At 32.2% G+C, this 24,099-nt stretch overlaps 1 protein-coding gene and 1 pseudogene across 2 annotated transcripts in view; one reads left to right on the plus strand and one right to left on the minus strand.

Annotated features, from left to right (window-relative positions):
- The window catches only part of LOC120196735 (E3 ubiquitin-protein ligase COP1-like), a 37,630-nt gene extending 19,154 nt beyond the window's left edge, over positions 1-18,476 (plus strand). For both annotated transcript variants that reach the window (XM_039198467.1, XM_039198468.1), the window contains exon 14: positions 18,457-18,476. The gene's annotated coding sequence lies outside the window, so the exon portion shown is untranslated. The remainder of the gene's footprint in view (positions 1-18,456) is intronic.
- Positions 18,477-20,442: 1,966 nt separating this feature from the next.
- LOC120196854 lies at positions 20,443-22,721 on the minus strand (annotated as a pseudogene).
- Between the last annotated feature and the right edge of the window lie 1,378 nt (positions 22,722-24,099).

Consider the following 24,099-nt stretch of genomic DNA (forward strand, 5'->3'; position numbering starts at 1 on the left):
TCTTCGGTATTTATTGTTTTTCTTTCTTTATATTGTTGAGTTAATTGATCGGATGAATCGGCCAAGAGGGGGTGAATGAAATTGAAAATATTTTAAAATTTTGGTGGAAGTTTTGACAGAAAATTGAAAATATTTGCACAACGATTTAGAGTGGTTCGACTTTCTCAACCAAATCTACGTCACTACCTTATACACTAAGGATTTTCCACAATTCACTAATTTGTCTTTATTTGAGGACAAAGAGTAACCTTACAACTCCTCAAGAATTATACCCCAAATCTTGAGAACAATCTCGCTCAAAGAGAAAATTACAAACTTTGCAAACTTACATAAAAATCTCACAAGGTACGATGTTTGCACAGTTCTAGAACAAAGTAAGAACACTCAAAGATTAATACAATTGAGCACAAAGTGTGTTCTTGAAAGCAAAATGATTACTGAAAGGATTTTGGCTTGAATTGCTCAAACTTGAGTTTAAGGCTTTCTCTTTGTTTCTCTATCTTCTTTTATCATCAATGGCTCCAAGAACTTGTTTAAATACCTCAATTAATTCTAGACGTTGGGGATCTTTGGTGAAGTCAAAAGAGTTGTTGTGGTGTGAAATCCACTTCAAAAAGTTGTTGGGAGCGATGGGTATCGACACACTCATAAGGGTATCGACATACCTGTATAAAATTCAAATATTTCGACCGTTGCAAGACCAAGGGTATCGGTACCTCTAAAGGGGTTCAATACTTCAAAAAGGTTGATACCTTTCATGGTATCGATACACTTCATATGTTATTTCTGGATAAAATCAATATTTGACCGTTAAGACGATACCTCTATAAAGGGGTATTTACCCTATGGGATATCCATACATCTTTTGCATTCGATGTTTGAGGGGTATCGATACTCGTAAAATAGGTATCGGTACCTCCCTATTAAAACTCATTTTTAACTCGATTATGGTTCGAAATACTTTGTAAAAATTGTTCCAAAAATATTTTAAGTATAAATCACAATTTTTCATTAAGTAAGGAGTAAAAAATGATCTTTGAAAGCTTGGAGTAATATTTTTTATATTCGAATAATTGAATTGAATATAAAATCTTAAAATTCATTGACACTTCTGTTATCGATATCAAAATTTTTCTCAACAATCTCCCCTTTTGATATAAAAAAACACTTTAGAAATTTTAAGATTTTTGTCTTTTGAAAATTACTTTGAAAATTACTCCCCCACTCCCCCTTACTATAACATTTCTCCACTTTTTGTTAAATAAAAAAGACATTATAAAACGTTTAAACAAGTTTTTAAAGAAGATAGTCAATTGATTTATAAATATTTGTATAGCTGCTAAGATCAAAGTCAAGAAAAATATTAGCCATTAGTCCATAATCAATATTCATAAATAATATGTAATGGTAATTGGTCATAAATGATCTAATATGTAAATGATGCATAATTTAACATAAAAATTCAATTTAAGTTCAAATACCAAATATCATTCATAATCAAACAAAACATCCAAAATATCCAAAACATTCAAGTTTAAATATCCAAATCAATCAAAATGTTTAACAATTCTAAGTTAATATTTCAACCTACGAAAACTAGCAAGAGTGTTCAATCATCCGTAGGAGGATCGAGATCAAATCGATGTCCTCTAAGGTAAGCAACATCGCGGGTTAGTGCGTCGAGTCTTTCATTCATAACATTGAATCTATTATCCATTGCTTCGCGGTTAGCTCGAATTTCCCTTTGATTCTCCAATTGTTGAGTTCCCATAGCAGTCAAGTGGGACTACAAGGATGTGAACCTTAAGTCCAATGTCTCCATAAAGGATTAAAAGTATAGAGGCATTGTACTTTCTTGCCTGGCTGGCTCATCTTCGGGAAGGTTTACGGGATCGTCGACGTCCCGTAGAAGATCGTCAAGCTCTTGAGTAGTAGCCGGAGCAGAGTAGCTTGTAAAGAGCTAGCACCGGGGTTTTCTATGTTGAAGAATCCATTGATCTTTGTCTCCAGTCCATCCCGATTACGTAAAGAGGTGAAGTTGATTTAGGTGGTTAGAGGGATGACTACATTAAGTTCTACCTTAAGTTCAACTTTCATAAACATGTTACTAAGTAGACATCCGTAGACTAATGTTTCTACAAGTTTAGAAGGAATATTTTTTACGGTTTCTACAAGTTCCCCAAAGATAATTTGAGGGAGAATTATTTTCTTATTTTGTTGGATACAATGTATCCACCATAAGTCAAGTGCTCTAAGTGGATTATTTTCCTCCGGATGGTCTAAACCACCAAGAATGATAAGATGAAGAAAATGCTCGTGATAATCCAAAGCACTCGCACTAGACTTGGCTTTATAAGGGGTAGGCACTAAATCTCGCTCATTATCTAACCCTCTATTATCTAGACCAAAAGCATTAGCTATGTATTCTGAGTCTATATTAATGTATTGGCCTAGGAGATAGGACTGAATAATCTCGGTTGCGGTTCGAGACTCGTTTTGTATACAGACTGCATTGGAGTAGAAAATACGAACGAGTTGGTGATAAACAACTAGTTCAACCTTAAAATAATCAAATTCCATGATTTGAGGGTTTAGAGGTTGAATTTCTTATCTATCATAGCTTGGAGAGACGGAATATGCTCTTCCAGAATGTTATAAGACTCGAATGGTTAACAAACCTAGAGTAGAGACCTCTACGGTTTGGTTCATTAAAACAAGAGTTAAGAATGGTCATTTCGGGTTCATTTGGTTTGGGATTTGGAGGTGGAATAGGAGGTGGGTTTGATCGACTAGAAGATGACCTAGCTCGTTTAGACATGGTTTAAAAATCGGAATGGGATACCTGCAATTTAAAAACACATGTATGCAACAATTATCAATCCCAAAACTCAATATGAGTCCTCAATATTCAAGGTTCTCTAACTTAGTATCTAATGGGCATAATTGAAAACTATTTTGAAAACTAAGTTTGAAAGATTATAATGCATATAGTTTTCATGAAAATAACATAATTAAATCAAAAACAACAATTTAAAACAAAAACATTTTTTTTTCGAAAATTTAAAAATTTGAAAAATCTTGTGTTTTTGATGAAATTTCTTGTAGATTCTAGTTTAAAACTCGAATATGTAATGCCCGATCACTAATTTGAACTAGAACTAACTAAAACTAGTTATGTTCAAAATCAATAAAATAGTGATTTTAGTAAAATTACCTTGAAATTTCGAGATTGAATGGATATGTTGTTATTTGCATGATTTTGATGAATGTAGCAGGATTATGAGTTGAAGAACTATCGAAATCTGACTTGAAATTGAAGGTTTTGAGCAATATGGAGATTGGGTGTTTTGAGAGAAGAGGAGCGACTAAAAGTGTTTAGGGTTTAAAATAGGCAAAATATTGATTTTTAGGGATTTTATAGCCTAAACCCGACAGGGGGTATCTACCCATCGAGGGGTTTCGATACACATTCAAGGAGGATATCAGTTCTGTTTGAATCAGTATCGATACCTAGCAAGGGGTATCGGTACCTGGGTGACAGGTATCGATACCTGCATAGAAATGTCAAAAATATATTTAAACACTTAACATGCAAATTAATTAGCTCTAGTGGTATTGACAATTAATTTCACGAAAATTAACAATGTTCAATCAAATCTACCCTTAAATTTTTTGAACATATTATTAATTTCACTAAATATTATAAACTCCCCTAACTATTAACATAGAAGGCATTCAAAAATGTTATTTTTATAAGCATTTTTATTTTTCTAATTAAAAGGCTAAAATTATTTTAAACACTAAGTCAAGGTAGGTCGGTTAAACCTAATTCTCTCATAAGTGTCCAAAATCTCTCTTTGTATAAAGGTTTTGTAAAAATATCCGTTAATTGATGCAAAGTATCTACAAATTCTAGAACTACATCTCCCTTTGTGACATGATCTCTAATGAAATGATGTCTAATTTCAATGTGTTTAGTTATAGAGTATTGGATGGGATTTTTAGTGAGACAAATAGCACTAGTATTGTCACACTTGATAGGAATGGTACCAACTTCAATTCCATAGTCTAAAAGTTGTTGTTTCATCCATAAAATTGTGCGCAACAACTACCGACTGAAATATATTCCGCTTCAGTGGTAGATAATGCAACACTATTTTGTTTCTTTGAAAACCAATAAATTAGCATATTTCCTAGGTGCTTTTCCTATCTATTTTGCATTCTCCATAATCCGCATCATAGAAGGCATGCAAGCTAAAGCTAGAGTCTTTAGGATACTAAGTCCTATACTAGGAGTGTCCTTAAGGTATCTAAAAGTTCTTAATGGCTTATAGACGTTATTCCTTAGGGCATGATTGAAATCTAGCACATAAGCAAACACTAAACATGATGCCCAGTCTACTTGCGGTTAGATAAAGTAAAGAACCAATCATTGACCTATATAATTAACATCTATACATTTACCTCCTTCATCTTTGTCAAGCTTTGTATAAGAACTCATAGGAGTGGCTTAGGGTTTCACATTCTCCAATCCAAACTTTTGAGCATATCTTGAATTTACTTTGCTTGATTGATGAAGATTCATCTTTCTTTGCTTGATTTGGAGCCACAAGAAAAATGAAAGCTCCCCCATCATGCTCATCTCAAATTCACTTTGCATTAGCTTAGAAAATTCTTGACAAAGAGCATCATTAGTAGAAACAAATATTATATCATCAACATAAATTTGAACTACTAATATATCTTTACCTTTTCGCTTTAAAACAATGTAGTGTCAACCTTTCCTTTTGAAAAACCTTTTTCAATTAAAAATTTTGACAAATTTCATACCAAGCTCTAGGAGCTTATTTTAAACCATATAGTGTTTTTGTCAATTTAAAAACATGATTTGGAAGTTTTGAATCTTCAAATTCAGGAGGTTGTTCCACATACATTTCTTCTTTTATAAAACCATTTAAAAATACACTTTTAACATCCATTTGATATAATTTAAATTCATTGAAACATGCAAATTCCAATAACATTCTAATTGCTTCCATCCTAGCTCCGGGCATATGTTTCATCATAATCAATTCCTTTTTCTTGAGTATACCTTGAGCAACAAGTCTAGCCTTGTTTCTCACTATATTACCACTCTTATCTAGTTGTTCCTAAACACCCATTTAGTACCTATAGTAGATTTATCACTAGACCTTTCAACTAATGTACATACTTTACTTCTCAAATTGATTTAATCTTCTTGTATAGCCATATCCAATTTTCATTGGTTAATGCTTCTTTAACATTTTTAGGCTCTATGCATGAGATAAATGCAACAAAATTACAAATGTCCCTAAGTAAGATCGAGTAGTTACCCCTTCGGATGAATCACCTAAATCTCACCATCCTTGAGATAGTTGTACTCTCTTGGGTATGTGATTTCCCTTTCTTCAATGATTAGATTCTTGAAGGCATCTTGAGTTTCCTCATCCTTCACTTCTTCCTTGATGATGGTTCTCCAACGTCATTTGCATTTATAATACCTATGTCATCATCAACACAAGAATCCTTCCTCGAAAGGGGATTATCATCGAAAACAACATGGATAGACTCTTCTACCACTAAAGTTCTTTTATTAAATACTCGATAAGCTTTAGAATTTAAGGAATACCCAGAAAAATTCCTTCATCACTTTTAGCATCAAATTTGCCAAGATTATCTTTATCATTGTTTAAAACAAAAACTTTACATCCAAAAGGATGAAAATAGATAATGTTGGGTTTTTTATTTTTGAAAATTTCATATGGAGTTTATTTAAAGTATGCCTAATCATTACCCAATTAATAATAACAAGCGTATTTGTGGCTTCTGCCAAAAAATATTTTGGCAAATTGTTTTCACAAAGCATGGTTCTAATCATTTCTTCTAAAGTTTGATTTTTCCTTTCAACAACTCCATTTTGTTGAGGGGTTTTAGGTGCTGAAAAATTATGGCTAATCCCATTTGAATTACAAAATTCTGTAAATCCAAGATCACTCCTAACACTTGAAATGGAGTAACCTTTTTCATTTTGATTACTTTGAAAACATGATGAAATTTTCTAATGCTTCATCTTTAGTACTTAAAAATAGAACCCAAGTATATCTAGAATAGTCATCTACCAATACAAAGGTATATTGTTTTCCATCCAAGCTAGTAGTTTAATTGGCCCAAAAGATCTATATGGATCAATTGTAATACTCTACTAGTTGATATCATTAATGGATTTAAGGAAACTTTCTTTTGTTTTCCTTTTGAACATACATCACATATTTTATCAAGATTAAATTTAAGCTTTGGCAAACCTCTTACTAAATTACATTGATTTAATCTTTGTAAAACACTCATGCTAGTATGCCCTAGTCTCCTATGCCTAACCAACTATCATGTTCATCATTGACAACTAGGCATAAAGTCATATTAATAGAATCTAAATATCATATAAATGTTTCATATTCTATGACCAAGAAGCATAATTCAATTAGATGCAATGTCAATAACTTTACAACCGTTTGTTTCAAACAGATATTGCATCATTTATCTCATAATTGACTAATACTTAATATTATGCTTTAACTCATTCACATATAAAACATTTTCTACTTGTATGGAAGATGCATTACCTATAGTAACTATATCTTCTTGTAACCTTTGAGTTGTCGCCAAAGGTTACCACTCCTCCATTTTTTTCCTTTATGCTCAATAAATCGGCTCTTGTCTTCGGTCATATGTCTTGAGTATCCACTATCAAGGTACCATGTATTTGAGCTTGCATTTCGTGCCTTGAAGCAATGTTTATTTTCCTACAAACATAGATTGATTTTTGATTTTTGGTACCCAAATTCTTTGGGTCCATATTCATTAGTCCCTAATATAGTTGTATTGAGTCCCCTAGGGTATCCATTTGTTTAGGATATATTTATCTTTAGTAGTATTGAGTCCTTTAGGAACCCATATACTCCTAACGATTTTACCATTTAAGGTTCTTTGGGGACCTCCATGATTGTAAGATTTAAAATTCTTTCTAATATAGTTGGATTTTAAACTTTCTCCTTTTTCAAAACGTTTTGATCCAATTTTATTGAAAGAAGCTTTAAGATCATCAATTTTCTTTTGATGATTATCGTTGACTCTTGAAAGTAAATTATGCAAATCATAATTTTTCTTTTCAAAATATTCTATTTTGATTTTCAATTCTTTTATTTTACTTTCAAGATCATTGTTGGTCTTGGATATGAGATCTTTTTCATTTTTTCAATTTTGAAATATTTTCTTGTATTTTGAAAATAATCTCTCATAATCTGAGGCCAACCCATTATTCCTCTAATAACTCATCAAATGAATATTCTTCTAAATTAGATAGTTAGAGGTTACCTGAGAATCCTCCCCAGTGGACATTAAGCACAAGTTTACTACTTCTTGTTCCTCTTCATCGGATGTATCATCGTCACTCCAAGTAGCTACATGTGTGCTTCTTCTTTGAAAGACCCTTCTTCTTTAATTGTGGGCAAACATATTTAACATGCCCATGTGTTTGCATTCATAGCAAATAATGTGGTCTTTCTCCTTTGACTTTTTTGAAGCCTTCATTTCGTTGAATTTCTTCCTCTATTTGGCTTCATTAATTTTCTGAGTCTTCTGGAAAGGAAAGCCATTTCTTCATCCTCGTTATCGTCAGAATCACTCTCATCTTTGGTGGATTTGAGAGCAACACCAATGTTCTCTTCTTCTCCATCTCCTTCTTTGTGACGTCCTTCTTCTCATGCTTTACCTCATCTTGAATCATCATTTCATGAGTAGGAGAGAACCAATGAGCTCATCGAGAGTTAAAGACTTTAGGTCTTTAGCTTCGAATTGCAGTCTTCTTTGATTGCCAAGTACTTGGCATATAATAATTACTTCCTCACAAGTTTCTCATTAGATATTATTTCTCCGAATCCTTGAGACCGTTGACAATTACGGAAAATCTATTTGTCATAGCTGTGATGTTTTCATCCTAAAATTTTTATAGTTATGATTAAGAATTGATTTTTGTTTCTTTTACCTCGTCGGTTCCTTCATGTGTGAAGTTTGTCCCATATCTCCTTGACGGTTGAACAAGATGATATTCTCCCGTATTCATCTGGTCCAAGGAACAAAAAGAATATGGATTCTTTTGAGTTGAGCTGAAATAATCTCGTCTCTTCTTCACTCCACATGTATGGATCAGTGGATGGTTCGGAGTATCCTCTCATAATGATTTTCCAAGCTCCCATGCCACATGCTTGAATAAACTTCATCTTATTCTTCCAATAGGCGTAGTTAGCGCCATTGAAGATAGAGGCTTGTTGGCGGGCTGAGAATCAAGAGCAAAGTCGAAGTTTGATGCAGAGGCCATTGATGAATTGAATATCGATTGAACTCTTCCCGGATCTTCTCAAGAGGTGGTAAAATCTTCAAATGAGTGTAGTTCTGATACTAATTGTTGAGTTAATCGATCGAATGAATCGACCAAGAGGGGTGAATTGGCAATTAAAATTTTGGTGGAAGCTTTGACAGAAAATTGAAAATATTTGCAGCGATTTAGAGTGGTTCGACTTTCTCAACAAAGTCTATGTCCACTACCTTAGCTCCATACTTTTTCCAAAAATTCACTAATTTGTCTTTCTTTGAGGACAAAGAGTAACCTTATAACTCCCTCAAGAATTATACCCCAAATTCTTGAGAACACCCTCTCTCAAAGAGAAATTATAAACTTTGCAAACTTACAGAAAAACCTCACAAGGTAAGTTTAGTTCAATTCTAGAACAAAGTAAAACACCCAAAGATGAATACAATTGAGCACAAAGTGTGTTCTTGAAAGTAAAATGAATATTGAAAGGATTTGGTTTGAATTGCTCAAACTTGATGTTTAAGGCTTTCTTTTGTTTCTTTATCTTTTCTTTATCATCAATCTCTCCAAAAACTTGTTTAAATACACCTCAAATCAATTCTAGACGTTGGAGATCTTTGGTGAAGTCAAAAGAGCATTGTGGTGTGAAATCCACTTCAAAACATTGTTGGGAGCGTATGGGTATCGATACACCTTCATAGGGGTATCAATACTACCTTATAAATTCAAATATTTCGACCGTTGTAAGACCAAGGGTATCGACACCTAAAAGAGGTGTCGATACCTCTATAAGAGTATTGATACCTGTCATGGTATCGGTACCCATTTTGCATTCTATTATTTCTTGGAGTCAAAATCAAATGAGGGTATCGATACCTTTTGACTAGGTATCGATACCTCTATATAAAGGGGTATCGATACCCTATGGGGTTCCGTACCTCTTTTTCATTCGATGTTTGAGGGGTATCAATACTCTTAAAAAAGTATCGGTACCTCCCCATTAAAAATTCATTTTTGACTCGATTATGGTTCGAAATACTTTGTAAAAATTGTACCAAAAATATTTTAAACATAAATCACAATTTTCATTAAGTAAGGAGTAAAAATTGATCTTTGAAAGCTTGGAGTAATATTTTTGATATTCGAATAATTGAATCGAATATATAATTTTGAATCGAATATAAAATCTTAAAATTCAATCTTAAAATTCATTAACACTTATATATCGAAACATCAAATATTTCTCAACAGTTATAACATATCTTTGTTTTTGTGTTTTAAATTTTTTAATAACGCTGCCACTATGACACGTTTTTTTAAACCTTTATAACATTTTTATTTTATTTTATGGCTCGTTTTTGATCATTTGATTATTATTTTCGTTTATCTTTTTTCTCAGGTTGGATTTGTCATCGTCACAACTGATCGAGATGGCACTTATTTGTTATCATGTTGCTTTAGGTCCTCGGATTGGATTTGGATACATGATTTGTGTTCGTGAATAGTTTTTTCACGTTGCTCGACTTTGATTTATGGTTTATCGATGGTCTTTCAATAGTTGAATCTTTTTTGATTTGTTTACTATTTATATCTATTTTTTGTTCGAGTTTATTTGATTAGGGTTTTAACCTTTTTCTTATATGGTCATTTTGTGATCTTAAATGACTTTTTCTTGTGTTAATGATTATAGGAAATGACTTTATTTTATGTTTACTTTACGATTATGATCGTAAACCTTCATTATAATTAGGATATTTTCTATTTTTAATAAACTAAAGGTTTCTATTCAAAAATAAAAAAGTAATTGTTTTTGTATTTTTTGAGTTATGAAATTTTTTGCTATTATTAATAGATTTGATTTTATTGGATAAATTGAAAATAAATATTTTATTTTAATATTGAAAAATTATAAATTTGGTAATTAATTGATAATTTTAAAAATTAGAATTTTAAAAATTCCTTTCACATTATTAACTTTATTTAGAGTTGGTAATTGGATTTTGGATCAGTTCAAATCGAATTATTTTGAGTTTAAAATGTATTTGATTTAAGTTCGATTTAAGTCGGATCACATCTGGTTTGGATGATAAGTAAAGTATTGAGTTGAGTCAATATTGTATCAACCAATTTTGTCAGATTAATATCAAATCATTGATTTAACTTTTTACAATATTTGATTGATTGATTTTCGAGCAAGGATGAGCCAGACGATGATCGTGGACAACCGCCCCGAAAATGTTAAATTCTCACACAATTTAAGTATTTTCTTTTTATTTTCTATTAATAATTTATTTCCCCCTAAAATTTTATATTCGCCTCTTAAAATTTTATAAGTTCGCTCCCTAGCATGGATTCATACATTTGTACCTATTTCGGGTTGAATCAATATCAGATTAGTCAGTTTTTTAGTCATGTTAATATTATCGGTCGATTTTTCGATTAAACTAATATCAGTTTGGTTAATTTTCAATTAATATAATTTTTGAATCTTTGGATTAGTTTGAATTGAATTAAATATAAATCCAATTAAATTTAAAAATAAATAATACAAAAGTTATGATAATCAATATCAAAAATTATATTAGTCAATTTTAATTGGCATAAATACCAAAATTAGTCCGCAATTTACTAAAATGATCATTTATACTCTTATTCTTTCTTTGGAGCATTTTGCCCTTCTAAGATTTAATTTTTAGAACAAAAAGACTCATAATGTTTGATCAAATAATCACTTTTATCTTTATTATTTTTCCTGAGACCCTAAATGTAATACCCAATTTAGACAGTGACTAAAATGTAAAATTTGAAAGTTTAGTGACCAAAGTATAAAATTTGAAAATTTTAGGGGCCAAAATGGTAATTTTAAAAGTTGCATTTTGGCCTCGTAAATAACAAGTTTTCTCAAGAATAATTTTTTGTGGGAATCAAAATTTTAATATGAGTTTTTTTATTAAAAGTTATAAAGCAATGAAATTGAGGAAAAATTTGGTAAACCAGATCGAGTAGATTCAGGAAAATCTGAAGGATGATATATGACCTAAAAATTATTTTCACATTTTTAAATGTTGTAAAATAATATAATCTTTAGATTTAAGGATTTAATTCCATGTTTAATTTGGATCGTTGGATTAAAGTGGCAAGATTGTGATTTTTAGAAAAAGAAGGGCAAATCGGTAAACTAAGATTTTATTTGTTTATCTTTGACTTATAGAAGATAATTGAGTTTTCTTGGTTTGGAAGATGATAAGGTTTAGGTGTTTGGTTTAATGGTAATTATGAAGTTTCATTAAGGGTAAATTGATATTTTCCCAATTAAATAAATTTAAAATTCATTAAAGTTAAATTAAAGGTAGATAAGAATGAAATTAATATAAAAATTTCATGCCAAATTGTTCATCATCTTCTTCATTCCCTTGAGCTAGCTTAAGGTAAGGAAAAAAATTTTGTTTTCCATTTTCAATTCATTTCCTTGGATTTCAAGTTATGTCGTGAAATAGGAAAGTGATCTAGTCGAAAAACACTATCTTTGGTACCAATTATGCTTGCTCAATTTTCTTAATTTCAAAGATCCTAAATCTTAGGGTTTATGTTCATGCTAGGGTTCATGAAATTGATATGAATCTTGATGTTTTTTGAGGTTGTAGATTCATTTTAAAGCTTGATTTATGATTAAAACATGTTCAAACTTCCTATAAATGATTCTATGATTTTTGGTCAAGGAATAAATATTAGAACTTTGTGTTCTGATGAGAGTTTATTAATGCTTTGATTTTAGAGAGTTGTAAGGTTGATTGGAAGTTGATTTCATGCTTGAATAGATTAAAATCAAGAAAAATCATGAAAACTTAGTTTTATAAGTCTAAAGCATTCAACCATGGGTTGTTTGAGTGATAAAAATTATGGAAAATTATATAAGGGCTGGAAATGATGTAAGAAGTATCTACAAGCTTTATAAAAATTAGGGACTATTTTGTAATTTTGAAAAGTTAGGGGACTAATTCGGCAATTTTGGAAATGTTGTGAATGATTGTTTAATTGCCTAATAGTTGATGTACTATGCTGTAAATTACTGTTTTGGAATTTAAATGAGTGTTTAGATGTGAAATAACACTATTTGGAAGTTTTAAAAGTTTGGTGACTTAAGTGCAATATTTGCATAGTTGAGGTGCTTAATGTAATTGTTTCTTTGTAAAAACACTTGGTTGGTAATAATTTCAATGATGGAATTATGGTATTAAAAATTTTAAGTGATAAAATGGTGAAGGATCATTTGTGTAAATTGGAAAAGTTGGTATCAATATTAAAAGAAATTATTAAATATTAAGTATTTTGGTTGAAATAAGTTTTAAGTATATATGGATTTGTTTTGGGGATGTGTTTGTTAGTACAATATTAACATATATATCAACATGAATTTGTGATTTTAACAGATTGTGATGAGTTTTCTAATCGAATCAAGTTGGGTATATAGGGGCTTATTCTGGAGCATAGTGAGGCATCTTTTGGGATATAAAAAGTTCAAGGTGAGTGCAATACATATATGACATTGTACATATTTTATACATCATCAGGAAGATTTGCGATAAGTCTACCTTGTTTAATCAGCATGAGATTTTGACATGGATGTTATTTTGGGTATGAACTGCCCTAATGTTTGTTTCATGGTTCTACGTTTTCATGGATGATTTAATTCATGACTAGATGCCCAAGTATTTTATTGAGGTTCGTGGTATTAATGGCATACCATAGAGTTTAGAAGCTACAGAATTATGTAGTACTAGAGTGTCAAATAAAGACACATAGTACAAGTCAGGTGGGCAAAGCCCGACCTCAGCACTATGGTGCTTTATTAGGTGAGCAGCTCGACCTCAGCACTATTGTGCAATATTTGACTACTATATCGGGTTCCTCATGGATTAAGAATTTTTGGGCAATAGTTGTTGATAAAAACAATTTATTTATATTATCGTTTTGTTATGGCATTGGAAAAATGATATTAAATTTCATGCATGATTTGTATTGCATTATTTATTGTTTTAATTGTCTTACTAATATACTTAGCGTGTGATGATTTTCACACGTAGGTAAAAAGCCAGTAGTAGATTAAAAGTTCAGAGCGACATCAAGCAACGGATTATATACATATCAGTAAGACATCCTTTGATGTGATTTTGACTTAGTTAGTGGCATGTACTTATTAATGTCCTAGTTGCTTGTTGAACTATTTGGAACCGGTCTGTAATGGGTAATTAAATTGTTTTACTCTATATCAATATGGATAGCATAAATCAATATTAATATATGTTTTTAAATATTATGTGATAGTTTTATGTGATTTAATATTTTTATATTATCAGTTATCATTTTAAGAAAATAAATTTTTAAATCACTTTAGATTTGGAAAATGTTTTAAGAAATTCATGTGACATCTATAATATGTATGAGTATAATTATATGGGTTTTAGGTGTGACATTTATTGGTATCAAAGCACAGGTTTAGTCGTTTCTGGACATAGAATCTATATTAAGTCAAGATTGTATACATGACACTAGGATGTTAAAGATTACTGATAGTTGTATATATACTATGATGATGCTTATTAGTGAGTAAAGTTACTCTTTACTATATAGTTGATTTTGACTGTGTTCAAATGTCGGAAACTAAAGACAAATGTAAGAAAGTTGATAATGTTGAAAAGAAGGTTGAGATCGAAATCGACATAAAAGAATCCAACATGGCTTCAGTATCACGTACTAGAAGTTGATGTTGTTAGGGATGTTCCTCAATTTTGTGTAAAATGCCCAAGCATTTAACGAAGTTTCTGCATTTGAGGAATCCATTAAAAAGTTTGAACAACTTACAAGAAAAGTTGAATCGGATGAGGATCTAGAGGAGATTTCTGAATCTAGTGATGACTATGAGATTCTTCAGGCAATCTTAAATAATTGAGGAATATTTAAGTTAAACATTAAATTGTTTAAGCATTGTTGATTTGAGTAAGAGGAAATAATAAGCGATAAATAATTTTTCCGCTAAAAGTTTAAAGAAAGCTGAGTTATTAGTGAATCAAATGATTACGAATTTGAATGAGAGTAAATGTTAAGTTTTATGACTTGATAGAGTTACCTTGCAAAGGTCAATTTGTGAAATGGATTGTCTACCCATTCCATGCTGCAATGAATTATTGTTAAGATTGAGATTGATTCTCAAGAACTTGAAAGTTTCAAGTTCGTAGTGAGAGAAAAAGAGTAAATTTGCTTGATAGTGTGATTTTAGCATTAATTGTTTAGTTATTGCTATTTTTCAAGTCTTCTTTGGATGTGGACAATTAGATTTTCATTTGAGATGGAAAATGTTTCAACTGCTATAGAATATTTTCTATGGATTTGGAAAAGTTTACATATTACCTTAAAAATGAATTAAGGAATTCTAAAGTATAGATATTCAATTCGACTTGATAACAAGTGTTATTATGGCGGAAAACCTATGGGTCATGATGCAAGTGTAAGTAGGACAAGTAGTATGTCCGATAAAGATTCAGGAGCTTATGTTCCTGATGAATCTTATGGGATTATCATTAATGAGTTTTAGATCATTTTGAGCGTGAGTTGGTTGTCTCTGCATTAAGGTTGGGTTAATGGTCGTAAGAAGCGATTAATTTAGAAAAGAGTATAAGGCTCAATGGCAAGAATTGCTAGATCAAGGATTCATTAGACCAAGTATTTCACCTTGGGGTGCACCGGTGTTGTTCGTGAAAAATAAAGATGGATCAATGAGTTTGTGCATAAATTATCGTCAGTTAAACAAGGTGACTATCAAGAACAAGTATCCTCTTTCGAGGATTGATGACTTGTTTGATCAGCTTAAAGGAGCAGCAATTTCTCTAAAATTGATCTTCGATTGGGATATCACCAGTTAAAGATAAAGAGGAATATGTTCCAAAGATAGCTTTCAGAACACAGTAGAACACTACGAGTCGTAGTAATGTTGTTTGATTTGACAAATGCTCCGAAATATTCATGGATTTGATGAACTGAGTATTTCAACCTTACTTGGATGAGTTGGTGGTGGTCTTTATTGATGATATTCTGGTATACTCGAAAACAAAGATAGAGAATAATGTTCATCGTCGTATGCACGAGATACTTAAGGAGAAATGTTATATGCCAAACTATCAAAGTGTGAGTTTTGGCTGTCAGAAGTTGCTTTTCTTGGTCATGTTGTCTCAGCAAAGGCATAAGTTGATCCTAAGAAAGTGCAGGCAAGTGGAGTGGAAACCTCCAAAGAATGTTACAGAGGTCCGAAGTTTTTTTGGGACTGACTGGTTTTATCGAAGGTTTGTGAAAAACTTTTCAATGATTGCTTCTCCTTTGACCAAGCTCTTGAGAAATGATGTTTCATTTGATTGGACAGAGAACTTTCAAGAGAGTTTTGAAGTCTAAAGAAGATTTTAACGGGCACCAATACTATACAATCAAAATCTGGCAAAGAGTATGTATAGTGATGCATCTGATAATGGTTTGGGTTGTGTAAATATGCAAGAAGGTAAAGTGGTAGCATATGCTTTCCAACACTAAAAACACATGAGAGAATTATACCGCTTATGATTGAGTTACCAGCGATAGTTTTTGCTCTAAAGATTTAGCGTTATTATTTGTATGGTGAGCGATGCCCCATCTACACGGATCATAAGAGTCTGAAGAACTTGTTAACTCAAAAGAGCTAAACTTGAGACAGAGAAGATGGATAGAACTCTATAGGACTATGATTTGATCATTGATTATCATCTAGGGAAGGCAAATGTTGTGGCAGATGCACTTAGTCGGAAAACTTTTGTATCTTTACGAGCTATAGATGTGCAACTAATGTTGAAAGAAAATGGCGTATTGTTCGCTGAATTAAGATAAAGTCGATGTTTCTAGATCAGATAATAGAGCTACAAAGGAAAGACAGAGATTCTTGGAAAATATTGCATTTGTGGAAAATGTGAGACTAAACTTTGAAGTCAAGTCTGATGGATGTCTGTATTATCGAGGAAGAATATGTATTATGCATGATGATGAGTTGAAGAAAGATATTCTTTATGAGGAACATTATAGTCCGCTGACTATGCATCCAGGTGGGAACAAAATGTATTAGGATGTAAAGAGTCGATTTGGTGGTCGGGTATGAAAAGAGCCATTACTGAGTTTGTTGCTACATGTCTGCCGTGTCAACAAGTAAAGCTGAGCATCAAGTGCCTTCGGGTTTGTTGCAATCGATTTCTATTCCATAGTGGAAGTGGAAAGAGTTACTATGGATTTTGTTACAGGGCTACCTTGACATCAAGTAAGAAGGATTCCATTTGGGTGATAGTTGATCGGTTAACTAAATCGACACATTTCATTCTGGTGCGAATGGACTACGCCTTGGATAAATGAAAAGTTGTATAAGGAGATAGTTCGGCTACATGGAGTGCCAATATCAATCATATCTGACAAGGATCCAACGTTCACATCAAGATTTTGGAATTCTTTGTATAAAGCTTTGGGTACTCGATTGAATTTTAGTATGGTCTTTCATCCATAGACGGATGGTTAGTCAGAGCATACTATTCATATATTAGAAGATATGTTGAGGGCATGTGTTAATGAGTTCAAGGGATCATGGGAAAATTATTTGCCTTTAGCAGAATTGCCTACAACACAGTTATCAATCGAGCATCAAGATGGCTCTATATGAAGCTTTATATAGGAAAATGTTGAACACCATTGAATTGCTTTGAGTTAGAAGATCGAAATCTTGTTTGCCCAGATTTATTGAAAGAGATTGGGGATAAAGTGAAGATAATTCAAGATGATCTCAATATGTCATCTGATAGAAGTCTTATTCAGACTTGAAGCGAAAAGAGATTGAATTACAAGAAGGAGATAAAGTTTTCTTAAAGCATTGCCTTGGAAAAAGGTATTACGTTTTGGACGCAAAGGAAAGCTAAGTCCAAGATTCTTTGGACCTTATGAGATCTTAAATAGAGTTGGATCGTTGGCTTATCAATTAGCATTGCCTTCGGAGTTAGACAAAGTTCACAATGTCTTTCATGTGTCGATTCTTAGAAAGTATCGATCGGATCCTTCACATGTCATTGCATCGGAGGAAATTGAGATCCAACCAGATTTGAATTATGAAGAAGAACCAATACAGATCTTGGCTCGAGAAATCAAAGAACTGCGTAGCAAGATTCCTCTAGTCAAAGTGCTTTGGCCAAATCATAAAGTCGATTACGCTACTTGGGAAAGATATGATTTAAGGATTTAATTTCATGTTTAATTTGGACCGTTGGATTAAAGTGACAAGATTATGATTTTTGGAAAAAGACAAGGGCAAATCGGTAAACTAAGATTTATTTGTTCATATTTGACTTATGGAAGATGATAAGGTTGATGTGTCTTGGTTTGGAAGATTATAAGGTTTAGGTTTCTTGATTTAATGGTAATTATGAAGTTTCATTAAGGGTAAATTGGTATTTTCCCAATTAATGAATTTAAAATTCATTAAAGTTAAATTAAAGGTAGATAAACATGAAATTAATCTAAAAATTTCTGATAACTCCGTAAAAAGGTCATATTTGAGACCTTTTCACTTAAGTTATTGACTGACTAAGAGCCCAATTAGGATAATATAGATGCATTTAGGAGCATATAGTTGCATGTGGTGAAATTCTGTTTGCCGTGATATTTTATTTTGTAATCAGTGTTGTATTATGGGAAGGTGTTTTTTTAATGATGCAGGATTTGGGAGCAAGGATAATCAGAAGGGAATTGTCATGACATGATGAGACTACTGAGCAAAATACGATTATGCGACAACTCGGACGACATTTCTGGGCATAAAAGATAAAAGAAGATTTTTTAGTCGATTAACCCAATCTAATATGAATTCAATCTTATACTCAATATCCAACTTTACTCGATTTACCATAATCCTAAATTAAATTTGAATAAGATCCAATCTAAATTGAACCTAAATCAAATATAATCTAGATTCATATTAACTCGACTTTGTTTAATCCAAACTATCCAAACAACCTCTACATATAAATAAACATGATTTAATACAAACACTTTATTATAATGATAAAAAATACATTTGGTATTAATAAAGTATCCTTGAGGTTTCGAGTTGAGCATTAAAAATGTCAGGGGTACGAGCGTTTTTATGTCACGTTTTCCTTTGCATTTATGCATGATTTTTCTGCCTTTATGGCACATTTCAGTTGTCTTATCCGTTGTTTCGTTTATCATTTTATCAGAGTTGGATTTGACATTGTCACGACTGATCAAAATGGCACTTATTTGTTATCATATTGATATTCTCTGCTTTGGACCCTTGCATTAGATTGATACGTGATTTATGTTCGTGGTTAGTTTTTTCATGTTACTCGACTCTAATTTGTGGTTCGTCAGTGGTCTCTCAATAACTTAATTCCCTTTTATGGTTCGTTTGTTGATACGATCAAATCTATTCGTTTCTACCTTTTTCAGTTTATTTGGTTAGGTTTTAACTTTTCCTTATATGGTCCTTTTGCAATCTTAAGTGATTAGTTTTCCTGTGTTAATGATTATAGGAAAATGTCATTATTATGTTTTAGTTTACGGTTATAATTATAAATCTTTATTGTAATTTAGATTTTTTTTATTTTTAATAAACTAATGGCTTCTATTAAAAAAACTCATAATTTTATACATCACCATTAAAATCATTTTTTAATAAATATAAAGATAAATTACATCAAATACTACTAAATTTACACGGTGTGTCGTTTATACTTTATACCACTTAACTTTTAATTTCTCTAATTATAGAAATAAATTTTGGTTTTGACTTCAATTATACCATTGAGTCGATCCAAACAATGTGATAACATGAACAAAATGACATCATTTTGGTGTGATTGTTGATGCCTAAAATGATTTCATTTTTATCACTAAACTTTTAAACAATTCACTTTTTTGTACTATACTTTTTCGGCCACTGTCAACAACCAATCAATGGTTGTATTTAGAGACAAGATCGGTACCAATATTCATATTTCAAATCTTTTTCTTCTCCTAAAATTGGTTTTCCATGAAACCCACACAAAATCGATGTAATTAAATTAAAAAATTGACCTTTTTAGGGGTTTGAGAGCATTCTTAATTTGAGAAGTTTGGGGTGTTTATTCGAAAATGCTAATAGTGAGAAATATTATTTTAAGAAGAGGAAGAGCATACCTCAAAACTAGTCTCATCGGACGACCATCGTAGGAGATCAAAGTATTGTCACGTCAAACCTTTAAATGAAATTTCATCGATTTTGAGTGGGTTTCGTGGAAAATCAATCTTATGACAAGAAAGAAGAGTGAAATGCAAACTTTTTGATTTTGATATTGCTGTGAAAGATGACTGATGATTGGTTGCCAACGACGGATGAAAAGGCCTTAAATTTAGTGAAAAATTCGATATAATCTTAAAGTTTGATGCCTAAATGACGTCGTTTTGTTCATGTCATCATAATGTCGGAAATATCAATAAATCATTGTATCGTTAAAATTTAATAGTCTAATCACATAATTGAAGTCAAAATCAAAATTTAGTGCTATAATTGAAGAAATTAAAAAATAAGTGATATAAAACATACCTAAAATTCAGTAGAATTTGTTATAGTTTACTCTAAATATAATTAAAATTCTTATGTTTTATAGTAAGTTATACAATTTTAAAATAAAAATTACGGTGTACATAATAATCGTGCGACCTAAAACATGCAACCAACCTAATTATCACATCATGTTACAATATTAAAAATTAATTAAAAAACATTTTCGCAATTAAATTTGATCATATAAACACAAGTAAAAATTCCGAGACTTGATTATTTAATTTTTTTTTCATTTTCAAATTTTAATATTTGCAACCCGTGAATTTGTTTTACAAAGCTATTTACAAATGAGGACATACTTCTATCACTCAACATATATCAACTATATTTTGTTCACTGAACCACAAGTGTTGTTGAAGGAAAATATTTTGTTGGTCTACTGACCTACTAGCTTGGTAGTCGGCCATGGAGAGAAAGGGATGTCAGATTCACCTTCCCCAAACGCTTTCGACGGTATCCCTTGAAATATCGGCGCCGGCATTTCATCAGAACTTTGAGCAAAGAAAGTCGGTGTTGCCTGAAATATTGGTGCCATGGAGAACCCATCAGGGAAACCAGCAACATTATCGTTGGCAGTGGTGGCAATGGATGCTGAGATATCTGTTTCGTCTTCAGAAATGGATTGTATTGGCGTTGAGGTACAATGGGTAAATGATTCGCCATTGAAGGCTCGATTCCGTTGAATAAAGGTTGAGAAGCTTGTGTTGTGGCTTCTATTAACACAAGCTCCCAGTTGTCGTTACCACCATTGTTGGTGTTCCAATTCTGGTTTTGTTTTTCTAGTTTCATAACTTCATTTCCTTGAAACCAGTCACCGAAACAGGCCTTTCCATTGTATACTACGAGTTGATGACTGTCTTCTTTTAACCAGTCATCGAAACACGAATGACCATTGGCTACATCATGTGAAGCTTTCCCGTGCTGTAGTTGTTGTTGTAGTAGCCAGTCATTCATATATGAATCACCTACGGCTCCATGTGGAGAAGCTTGATGATCTTCTTGAAACCAATTGTTGGAAAATGAGACACCACTGGTTCCATTTTGAGAAGCTTGTTGTGTCCAGTTGTCAAAGAAAGATTGATCATCGGCTAAGTTTTGAGAAGCTGGCGCCTCTATTAAAGCAAGCTCCCAACAAACATTTTCACCCTTAGCTGAAAACGATGATGTTTCTAAACTTTGTCGTACTTGGGTACTATTATTATGATTATCATCTAGGGTTGGCCACTGATCGAAGGTATGAAATCTATATTCACATTTTGATCTTGATCAATGGGTAAGGAATGGTTTGAACTAGTTTCAGCAACGTTATGTAAGACTCTTGATCTTGTTCATAAAACTGTTTTCTCGACAATTCTGAGAAATTCTCGATCGAGAAAGTTGCTCTAATTGCTCCAAAATATTGTTCTTGTTGTTTCATCAAATATTCCAACGTGGTTGAACCTGTTGAAATTCTTGGACCAGTTTCAGGTTCTGAAACTGAGAGATCTTTGGCTGCCGACGATATGAGACGAATCAAATGAGGCGATTTCGGAGACGGAGATTTCCCGGTCGACGGGCACGAGGCTTGGTCTTTCACGAACTCCTTCAATGTCTCCAACAGCTCTTCTGATATCCCATGAACACTCGGATAATCCGAGGTTCTTCCAACTGCAAGTCTCTTACAGTTTTCGTAAAAACACGACAGATTTTGGAATTGTTTCCTGGCTTTAACGCAGTACTCGAATGGTACTAACGCATGATTGATGTTGTAAATAGAAGAAACCATCTAACACAAGCCCGAGTCCGTTTGATATGTCCCTGTAAAGATCGAAGCTTTCTCGTACGACGGCGTAAAACGAAACCAGAACCAACCGGTTCGTCTTGGCGGAGCCTGTCGGTTTTGCGGCGATGGCTTTTTCAAGCAACCGTTGCCAATATGAAATCCGGTCGAGCAACATGGGTGGCTTCATATGACGAACGGTTTGTTGGTAAACTCGACGGCTCCTTGGATGGCTAATTTGTTTCTCCATGAACGTGAACCGTCTTTGAAGCTTCCCCGTGAGGAAGCAATCCAAAAGCTCCTCGAGATAAGCGGCGAACGATTTGACGAAGGCGGCGTAATCGCAAGGGCTGGAACTTGATTCGTCTCTGTTCAGGATATTGGCTTTACGGTTCAATGCGTGAAGAACTTCTTTAGGGAAAAAAGGGTCACCGTCCTGGAAAACACGCAGAACGAGCATCAAACACTTGAGGGCAACGACCCAGCTCTTGGTTTTGCCTAACCTTTTGGTGATGGAACGGGCGGCGATCCCGGCGAAAGTCCGGTTGGATGAAACCGTTTTGAGGATTTCATCGACGTGACGTTCGTGGATGGGGGATTGGTTGTGGGTGGTGGCCTTGAGGGCGGCCACTTCGAGGGTGGCGGAATTGGTGTTTACCACCTTGGGCAGGCTGATGCTGGTATGGTCTTTCACTGCACCGATTGCCCTCTTTAACTTGCTAGGCATTGTTTCTTTTTCTGTCTTCAATTTTACCAAGAATATTATCTCATGAGTTGTTTGTTTTCCTGGAAAATTATGATCCTAAAAATGAAAAATAAATTATTTAAATCGGACGGAGGGAGCAGAGGTTTTAACCAAAACCCTTGAGACTCTCCCTGCCTTGTAGACGTGACAAACAAAAAGTTACTTCCATTGATCATTCTTAAATATTACTGTCAATATTTTACTGCCCTAATAACAATAATAACACTCATGATACCTTAATAATAACAAACTCCTTAACCTTTTCTTGTTATTATTTGAATGGGTACATAACTTTGATTTTCACAAATTTATATTTAATTTTTGGGTAAAGTATACAAACAGTCCCTCGACTATAAGATGATGCTTTGTTGAGTCACTCGACTATTAAAAGTTACAAAATAGTCTTTCGACTATAGGGTGTCCCTTTGTTGAGTCCCGACTATTAAAAGTTACAAAATGGTCATCCGACTATTTAGTATGTTCTAAACTCGTCCTTTTTCGTCAAAAATTTGACAATAATCTGAGTTTGATGTTAACTTGTTGACTGAGATATGATATTTTTTTAGATTTCGGGATCAATTTTATCATATTTCAGCTATCAAGTTAACATCCAACTCAAATTGCCGTCAATTTTTTAATGAAAAGAAAGAGCTTGAAACATACTAAATAGTTGAGTGACCATTTTGTAACTTTCAATAGTCGGGGACTCAATAAAGCAACACCCTATAGTCAAAGGACCATTTTGTAACTTTTAATAGTCGAGGGACTCAACAAAACATCACCCTATAGTCGGGGACCATTTTGTAAACTTAACCCTTAATTTTTTTATCTCAAATAATACTTTAAACTAAAAAGATACTTAAATTTAGAAAAAAAAATTGACATATGGTATTGATGTGAGACATAATATTTAATAAAATCATTATTTTAATTGGTCAATAACATATAAATAATCTGATTAATTGTAAAGATATCAAATAAATACAAGTATTAATTTTATTTTTCTTTAAAAAATTATATACTAATTTGAGAAAAAAATATTAAATTATTATATCAATTTATACAATAATCCTATTTTTTATGGACAACTTTTATAATAAATTTATTATTAACAAAGGGTTCTTGTATCTTTTGTTTCTATGCTTTAACTTTGATATACAATTCTGATTTGGATATATGTAATTTGACTATTTGACTTTGATCTACAATTTAATCATTTACCTTTTAATACAAGTTTATCTTAAATTAAATATTTGAATAAGTATCAAATTAAAGTTTAAAAGTATAAATATTAACACTTTAAAAAATTTATTTTATAAATAAAATAAAATTCATTATTTTAAAATTATTCAAAAATAATCATGGGCCAAAATATAAATTAAAGTTTAATTTAAAGGTTAAATTAAAGTTTAAAATCAAATTCAAGGGTTAAAGTGTATATTATTCTTCAGTCAAATTCACAAAAATAATTTAATACCCCTTTGCCCAACTAAACTTGTCACATTTTAACACAATTGCTGATCAAACTT

Source organism: Hibiscus syriacus, unplaced genomic scaffold (assembly GCF_006381635.1).
Source record: "Hibiscus syriacus cultivar Baekdansim isolate YM2019G1 unplaced genomic scaffold, ASM638163v2 tig00117034_pilon, whole genome shotgun sequence".
Taxonomy (NCBI): domain Eukaryota; kingdom Viridiplantae; phylum Streptophyta; class Magnoliopsida; order Malvales; family Malvaceae; genus Hibiscus; species Hibiscus syriacus.